Source organism: Callospermophilus lateralis, chromosome 2 (assembly GCF_048772815.1).
Source record: "Callospermophilus lateralis isolate mCalLat2 chromosome 2, mCalLat2.hap1, whole genome shotgun sequence".
Lineage (NCBI taxonomy): Eukaryota > Metazoa > Chordata > Mammalia > Rodentia > Sciuridae > Callospermophilus > Callospermophilus lateralis.
The window spans coordinates 4,215,911-4,223,090 of NC_135306.1; positions in this window are offsets into that span (position 1 = coordinate 4,215,911).

Below are 7,180 nucleotides of genomic sequence, written 5' to 3' on the forward strand. Positions count from 1 at the left end.
GAGAAGAAGAAAGAAACAAAGAAAGAGCTATCCCAGGCTGCATCCAGAACCCGCCCTTGCCTGGCTGTAAAATAATTCATCTCAGGCTGCAAGTTTGCAGTGTGGTATTTTCTTCTAAAATTAATGTTTACTGCAGAGAGGAAGCATGGGATTCTGACGATGCTGGGCAGTTGGCAGCGAATCAAACAGAGCTGGGCATCTCACCCGCCTCTCCCTCCCTCAGGAGTGGCAGGCTGGGGCCTTAACCCCAAGGACTCTGTCCGAGAACCCTGGAAGAGGAGGTGCAAGGGCAGACCCCAGGGGCCAGGGCAATGGATCTGCCACAGGGATCTGATGGGTGGTGTTTTCTGTAGGGCTGAGTCGCCCAGGAGTGGTGTCCCCCAGCTCGTTTGTGCCAGCCGGACTCAGTGGAGCGGCTTCCTTTGAGGGTGTGGCGGCCTTTGAAGTTCTGGTTAAATATGATGGTCAGTCCCATGTATGTCCTGCAGCTAGGGGCGTCCAGAGCGGCCTGGTTGTCCTGGGGAAGCTGTCGGCTTTTGTTGGACAGACATTCCTCATACAGTCATCCTCCAGGGAGCCCAAGGCTGCTCCCCGACTGCAGCCGCCCAGGGGCCGCACACCCACTCCAGGGCAGCTGCCTGGCTGGCCTGTCCCCTTCAGACAAGTGAGCCTGAAGGGCTTCTCTTCAGATTTCCGGGGCCAGGCCCTTGCCAGGCCCTGGAGGCTCTGCACGGCACAGCCCTGCTGGGTGCACTCCGGTCCCTGGCTGAGGCTAGCGCAGAGGGTTTCCCCTTCTGTGACCTCACAGCACATATGACGGGGGAGCCCTACAGATAAGGTGGGCTGGCAGGACTGGCTCCGGGGGCTCCCCATGGAGCCTCCTGCTGGGCCAACCTTCCTTCCCTGTGGAGGCCGTACTGACCCTCCCTCCCTCCAAACAGGTTTGCTGCAGACCTGAATGTGGAGTCTATATAAAAACATTTGTCTGATAGTTGAGCTCTTGCTTGACAGAGGCAGAGGTGGTGCCCCTGGACAGTTCCACTCTGCAGGGTGACCTTCAAGGAGAGTCTGCTCCATCTGCTCACCACAGGGTGGTGCTCACCATTTACTGCTATTTTTAAACATTTTTCCTCTGGCTGCAAGCTGCTTACTTTCCTTATCAATGGAGAACTTTTTAAAACCTTGATGGGGCCTGGGCTGCGGCTCAGTGTGGAGCGCTTGCCTAGCAGGTGTGAGGCACTAGGTTCCAGTCTCATAGACATCAATAAAGATCCATCCAGAACAGAAAAAGAAATAGAAAAATTAAAAAGATTGGGCTCGAGAACCTGCAGGTAAGAGGCCCTGGACTCCATTCCCAGCTCTGCTAAGTAAGTAAAGACTGCTGGGTCAGAATCGAGGAAGGTGGCCGGCCACAGTCCCCAGGCAGCACGTGGGACCAGAGGACAATCCTGGACAAAAGCCAGTCCCCCTTTATTCAGGACCCTACTGAGCCCCAGCAAACCAGAAATTTTTATTCCGGATATTTAACAATATTGATAAAATAATTCTGCTACCTGCTGATCTGATTTCTTGATTTTAATTCTGTAAATTCTGAACAATGTTCTGGAGCGTTTGGTGTGTAACCCGTACGCGAGGGCTCTGCTTTGCCTCACAAGCTTGTTCCTTTTTCATTCCATATGACAATCCAGCCCTGGGATGATGACTTTGCCATTTCTAATGGTTCCAAAGTGAGCAGGAAGCTGTCACGTCTGAAGAGGACAGCAGCAGGACCAAGGAACAATTAAAATGCAAAACAGGGAGGTCCCTGCCCGGAGTGCGCTCATCATTGCTGGGTCCTTCCAGGAAGCTCTCACATTCCTGCAGCTGATCCTTGTGTGGATTAGGGATAATAAACAGCCCATTAATGGAGGCCTGAACCAGGAAATGGAGTTGGAATCAGCAGCCAAATTCAGTGGCTGGCGGAGGTTAATAACTCCATTACTGCAGCTCCGTGCCTGAGCCAGGGACGCGCGGGGTGTTAGCCTTCTCTTACTCCTCATTAATTGAGCTAATAGAACCCGAGTGACCCTGCCTTGCTGCCGCCATCGGAGAGTTTACCAGACCTGGGCTGGAATACATATCACCGCTGTGCACCATGGCGCCTTTGATGTGGGGAGGAAGCTCTTTCTTGGGGTGCAACGGGCCTGCCGCACCTCTGGGCAGACGTCCACTCTGGGTGTGAGGGCCCAAGCCACAAGGTGGAAGGCTGTGGAGGAGGCGACTGTTGTGTCAAATGTCTGGGGTCAAAGGTGGAAAAGACAGCGTGGCCCGTGCTGGGGAGGGGAGCAGGGCAGACCCCCGGCCGCGCCTCTTCTGGGGTCTTCTCCCTGACGTGGGCAGCCGTCTCTCCGGCCCCGGAGTTCTCAACCTTGTTCCCACAACCCTCTTCGCTGCGTTTCTGGCTGAGTGGCCAAGGGGCGCTCAGTTTCCTCAACCATCAAAGCGGTGGAACCTGCCCGTCTCACCCCACCACGTGTTCCCGGGCAGAGGCGGAGGGCTCTGTCCGGCCACGATAACGCCACTGAGGGCGTTCCCTGCAGAGGTGCTCTCCTGGGCATGGGGTGGCAGGTGAGGAGCACCAGGTGGAGTCAGGGCTGACCTCTGGGATCTGCCTCTCACTTGGGCAGGTCACTTCCTGTCTGCGCCTCAACTTCCTCACCCAAACAGGCAGGAGCAGTTAGCACACTGGGGAGGGTGAGTGGTGGTGTGGCAAGCGCTGGCCCAGGGCTGGCCCAAATGGGCTCTGCGTGTGGCGCCCATGTTCACTCCAGCTGTGCCTTCTGGTGGAGGTCGGAGACTCTGAAGGCAGCAGCTGATCCCTCAGAACACCAGCATGGAGGCTGCGGGCCCGCGGGCCCCTGAGCAGCCACTTCCCTCTGGCTGGCCATGGGGGGCAGCTAACAGAAGGGGGTTCCTATTCCCCTGTAACACCTGGGGCAGGAGAATGATCCTGCAAAGAGAAAATGTCACCTCTGTCCTAGGCCCGTGGAGCCAGGCACAGGGACGGGCCTCATGCCAGAGCAGCCTCACGGCGTCATGTAGGAGCTCTGATGCAACCTTTAAAAACGTGTGTACTTCACCCCTGGCCTCTGTTGGATGGAGGACGCGGAAACCCTTGGCTGGGGAGACACAGGACTCTGCTCCTTACAGCTCAGAGAGAGGGGCTGCCCGGGGGATGAGGCAGGGACCATGCCCAGCACTGGGCAGCAGCAGCTGGACTGCAGATGGCAGCTCCCGAGTGTCGGCGGGCTGGGTTTAGCTAGGCTCTGCAGCTCCGCGTGGATTGGCTAACTTAATAATACCTGGGCTCCAGGGCGTCAGGGCTGTCCCATTGTCCATCAGGTGGCCCCAGATGGCATGGAGGAGCCTGATAAGGGAAGTGGTCAGCTGGGCTTAACAAGCTGCCCGTGGAGGGGTTGGGAGTTGTTAGCTGTGCCTTCAAGACAGGGCCAGGACAGCAGCTCCGGGGTGGGCTGGCCGACCCCAGCTGAGCATCCTGGACCTGCCATTGTCCAAGGACACCTTTGGAGGTAGCCCTGGAGAGCTTAAGCTCCACGCAGAAGCCTGCCACCCTGCAGCACCATGACTGCCCAGTGTCCCTCCGCACTCTGCCACCGCGGTCTTGGGGCCGTCTGAGTAACTGCTTGTCTGTGCGTCTCCTGGCTGACCCCAGGACAGGCCCTGTGCAGCAGGTGCCACTGGCCAGCAGCTCACTACCTCAGTGCTCCTCACAGCCACTTGTGCTCAGTGACAGCCCATGACATGACTCTCAGAGCAGGTGCAGGTGGGCTGGTGACTCCACTCGGTGGCAGCCTGGGGCCGGGGAGGCGCCACGGGGTGGCCTGGCCCCTAGTTCCAGGAGGCGCACCTCCGAGCCGCAAGCCCAAGCTGTGGCCAGTGATGGTGGTGCAGAGCCATGGGCCACAGCCCCTGGAGTGGCACGTTTTAATCTTTCGGTAAATAAGACTGGAGTGGGAAAATGAACGTGCTCCCATTATTTTTCTGCCGAGGGACTGTTGACATTTTACCACTTATTTCCAATGTTTGTGTAAGAAAACGTCTGGAGAGGATGATTCTGTGTCCGTGTGCAAGGCCGCACGCCTTCTTCCTGGGTTAAAACCTAGTGTGTGACAGGCTGCTGCTAGATCTGCTGTCCGTCTCTGGGAGCAGGAGAGCGGTTACTTTTGAGAGAGCAACAGCAAAGATGCCCGTTACCTCTGTGCCCTGCCCACAGCCACAAGGGCCTTTCAGAGTATTAAAATGCCACGGGCCCAGACACCGAGAGCCCGAGTGACTGCGGCCTCAGCTCTGCAGTTTCAAAAGGGCAGCCGAGCACTGGGAAGGGGCGTGGCACAGCGCCCTGGGTGACCGGCCGTGGGAGGTGGCCAGTCACCCCGGGAACTTCAGCTTGAGGAAGCGACGGCAGCACCACGGGGGGGATTTGCTTGGTATCTTCTTGGCCAGTCATTCTGTTGGTCAAGAATGGACACCAACAGTATCGGTGGCATGTTGAGATTCGGTTCACCTATCACCATGTAGTGTCTTTCTCCTAAGAGTTTTCAGAGAGAGGCACCCAGGCCTTTCCTGGCATCTCTAGGAGGTCCAGGGAGGCCCCCAGGCCCGTGTCTGCTGCCCTGGTCTGAGCACAGCATTCTGGGTGAATGTGTCACTCGGAAAGGAAGGGGAGGTGTTTCTCGGTTTCCTGTGGGTGACTGACCCCTCACAGCCAGGGATCCCTCCCTCCCTTCCCTGGCAAAGCACATCTCAACTCCCCCCCCGCCCCCCCTCCCCGGCTCCCAAGCTCTCATTAGGGCCCAGTGGGTTGGCTCCAGCTGGTGACAGGGCGCCCCAGCCACTGGAGAGTAAGACATGGGAGGAGATGAGCGCGCCTCCCCGCTGGGCAGCAGACACCTCGGCGGAGAGTGACTGGTGACCTTCAGCAGGCCAGAGCCCGGGTGTTGGCATTTGAGTCAGCTCTGATGGGGACGCCCCCATTTTTGGCAGCTGCGGTGCTCGACCGTTAACTTCAATTCATTTCCCAGAGGCGGGCGAGAGCGCGGAGACCTCGACCACTTGGAGAAATGGTGTTTGCTTTTCTCTACCTGGAGGAGACTCTGGGAGACATCAGAGTGGACTTCAATTTCCTTCTTCCTCAGAGGCATAAATAAAGCGCTGAACTGCTGAACCCGGCCTTGGGCATGAAGCGCAGGCCTCGGTCAGATGCGGGTGCGTGTGGCCGAGAGCTTGACGCTCTCCTCCCTAAATATCACGGATTATTCCACATGAAACCGTGAGGGCAGCCTTCCCCAGACAGAGCGCGCTGGCTCTTCACAGACAGTCTCCTTGCCGGCCTCCGAGGGTCTACCCCACTGGGGTCAGCCGTCTGGCCGCCGCTGGGCACAGCTTCCCTCTGGAGGCTGGGGCGGCCTCTTCCTTCCCGGGCCTGTCTCAGAGCATGGCTCCTGGGTGCAAGGAGCTGCCTGGCACAGAGCGGGGTGCGGGGCAGAGGGACGCCCCCCTCCTCCCCTGCCCCCGGGGTTCAGCTGGTGCTGCTTCTCCGGGACACTGTGGGTTTCCTCCAGATCTGCCTTTCATAGGCTCAGTCCAACACCCCCTCTGGAGGCCCCTCCTCTGCCCCTCTGGGACTTCAGGACAGGAAGCAGCAGGACAGGGCAGTGGACAGAAGGCTCTGCAGTGTGACAGCCAGGCTGGCATCCTGGCTCTGCCCCGTGCGGCTGTGCTGCTGTCGTCTCTGAGCCCGTCTCCCCCAGCCGAGGATGACAATGGCCGTTCAGACAGACGACAGCTGTGTGCAGGGGGCCTGTCGCAGGCAGGCGTCTCTCCAGTCCTCAGGACACAAAGGAGATGAAGCCTAATGCACCCTGCACACCGCAGTGAGCGAAGCTGGTGACAGGTGCCTGATGGGCCTGACGTGTGGGGTCCTACAGAGTCAGGGAAACGGGGCAGGGGGACAGGGAAGATGGGCGGCTGCGAGGGAGAGGAGGTGCTGGTGGGGTGGCTGGAGGTGGCCAGGGAAGGCTTTCTGCTGACACTGAGCAGAGGCCTACTAACTGACAAGCCTTGGGAAGGTCTGGGAAAGAGCAGTCCTGGCCTAGGAACTGCAAGTGCAAAGGCCCTGAGGTGGAAATGTGCTTGGGGAGCTTAAAGACCCTAAAGGAGGCTGTTGCTACTGGAGCAGGGAGCAAGTGTAGGTGGAAAACCAGAGACAGAGGGAGCCATATTCCCCAAGGGCTGGACTGATCCTCTAAGTCAGGAAGGAACCCTGTGGGAGTTTGGGCTAATAAATGATGAGATTGAACTTATATCTTAAAGGAGAACACAGGCTTCTGGGCAGAGGGGGCACCAGGATGGAGGCAGGAAGCCTAGGTGGGGGCTAGCAGCAGTGATCCTGGAGGACCCTGGTGGCCTGGCCAGCGTGGTGTCTGCGGAGCACAGAGAAGCTGCGCTCTGGTGATGACCGCCCAGTGCTGCTTCCCAGGCAGACCGACGGGCCCACAGGCGGCCAGACGAGGTGCTGGGCCTCGAGACAGGCCTCCAGGAGAACTCCTGATCTGGCCGGCACAGCAGGAAGAGTGGGCCGGCCATTTACTGTCCAGTGAGGTTTGGAGAAGGGGCCTTAGCTCAGTTGTGGACAGAAGACTGAGCTCTTGGTAGAAATCTATTCACTTTCGTGGGTCCTCAGCGAAGTGCCACAGGGCAGGTGGCCTAAACCAGGGGATGTGTTTTCTGATGGTGCCGAGGTGGGACACCCAGGCCGAGTCTGCGGTTTTGGTCTCCTCTGTCCTTGGCTTGCAGATGCCCCCCCAGCAGTCCCTCCACGTGTCCGATCTCCCTCTGATAGGAGCCCACCCCACCAGGCGGACTGGACGGGCCCCTAATCACCTCTGTCAACAGGGTCCAAGCCCTTCACACTGCCACCCCGAGTTCTGGTTAGGGCTTCAACTCAAAGATGTCGAAGGGCAAGTCCCAGCCCTGAGAGCCGGGCGCAGTGTCGCGTGGGCCGCGGACTCCAAGTCTGCAGCTCAGGGTAAAGCTCGGGGGCTCACGGGAGTCAGGAAGGGCCTCCAGCCTCCTGAGCTCTCCAAGTGGCTGCTGGAACCGGCTCGTGTGAGGTAGCAGC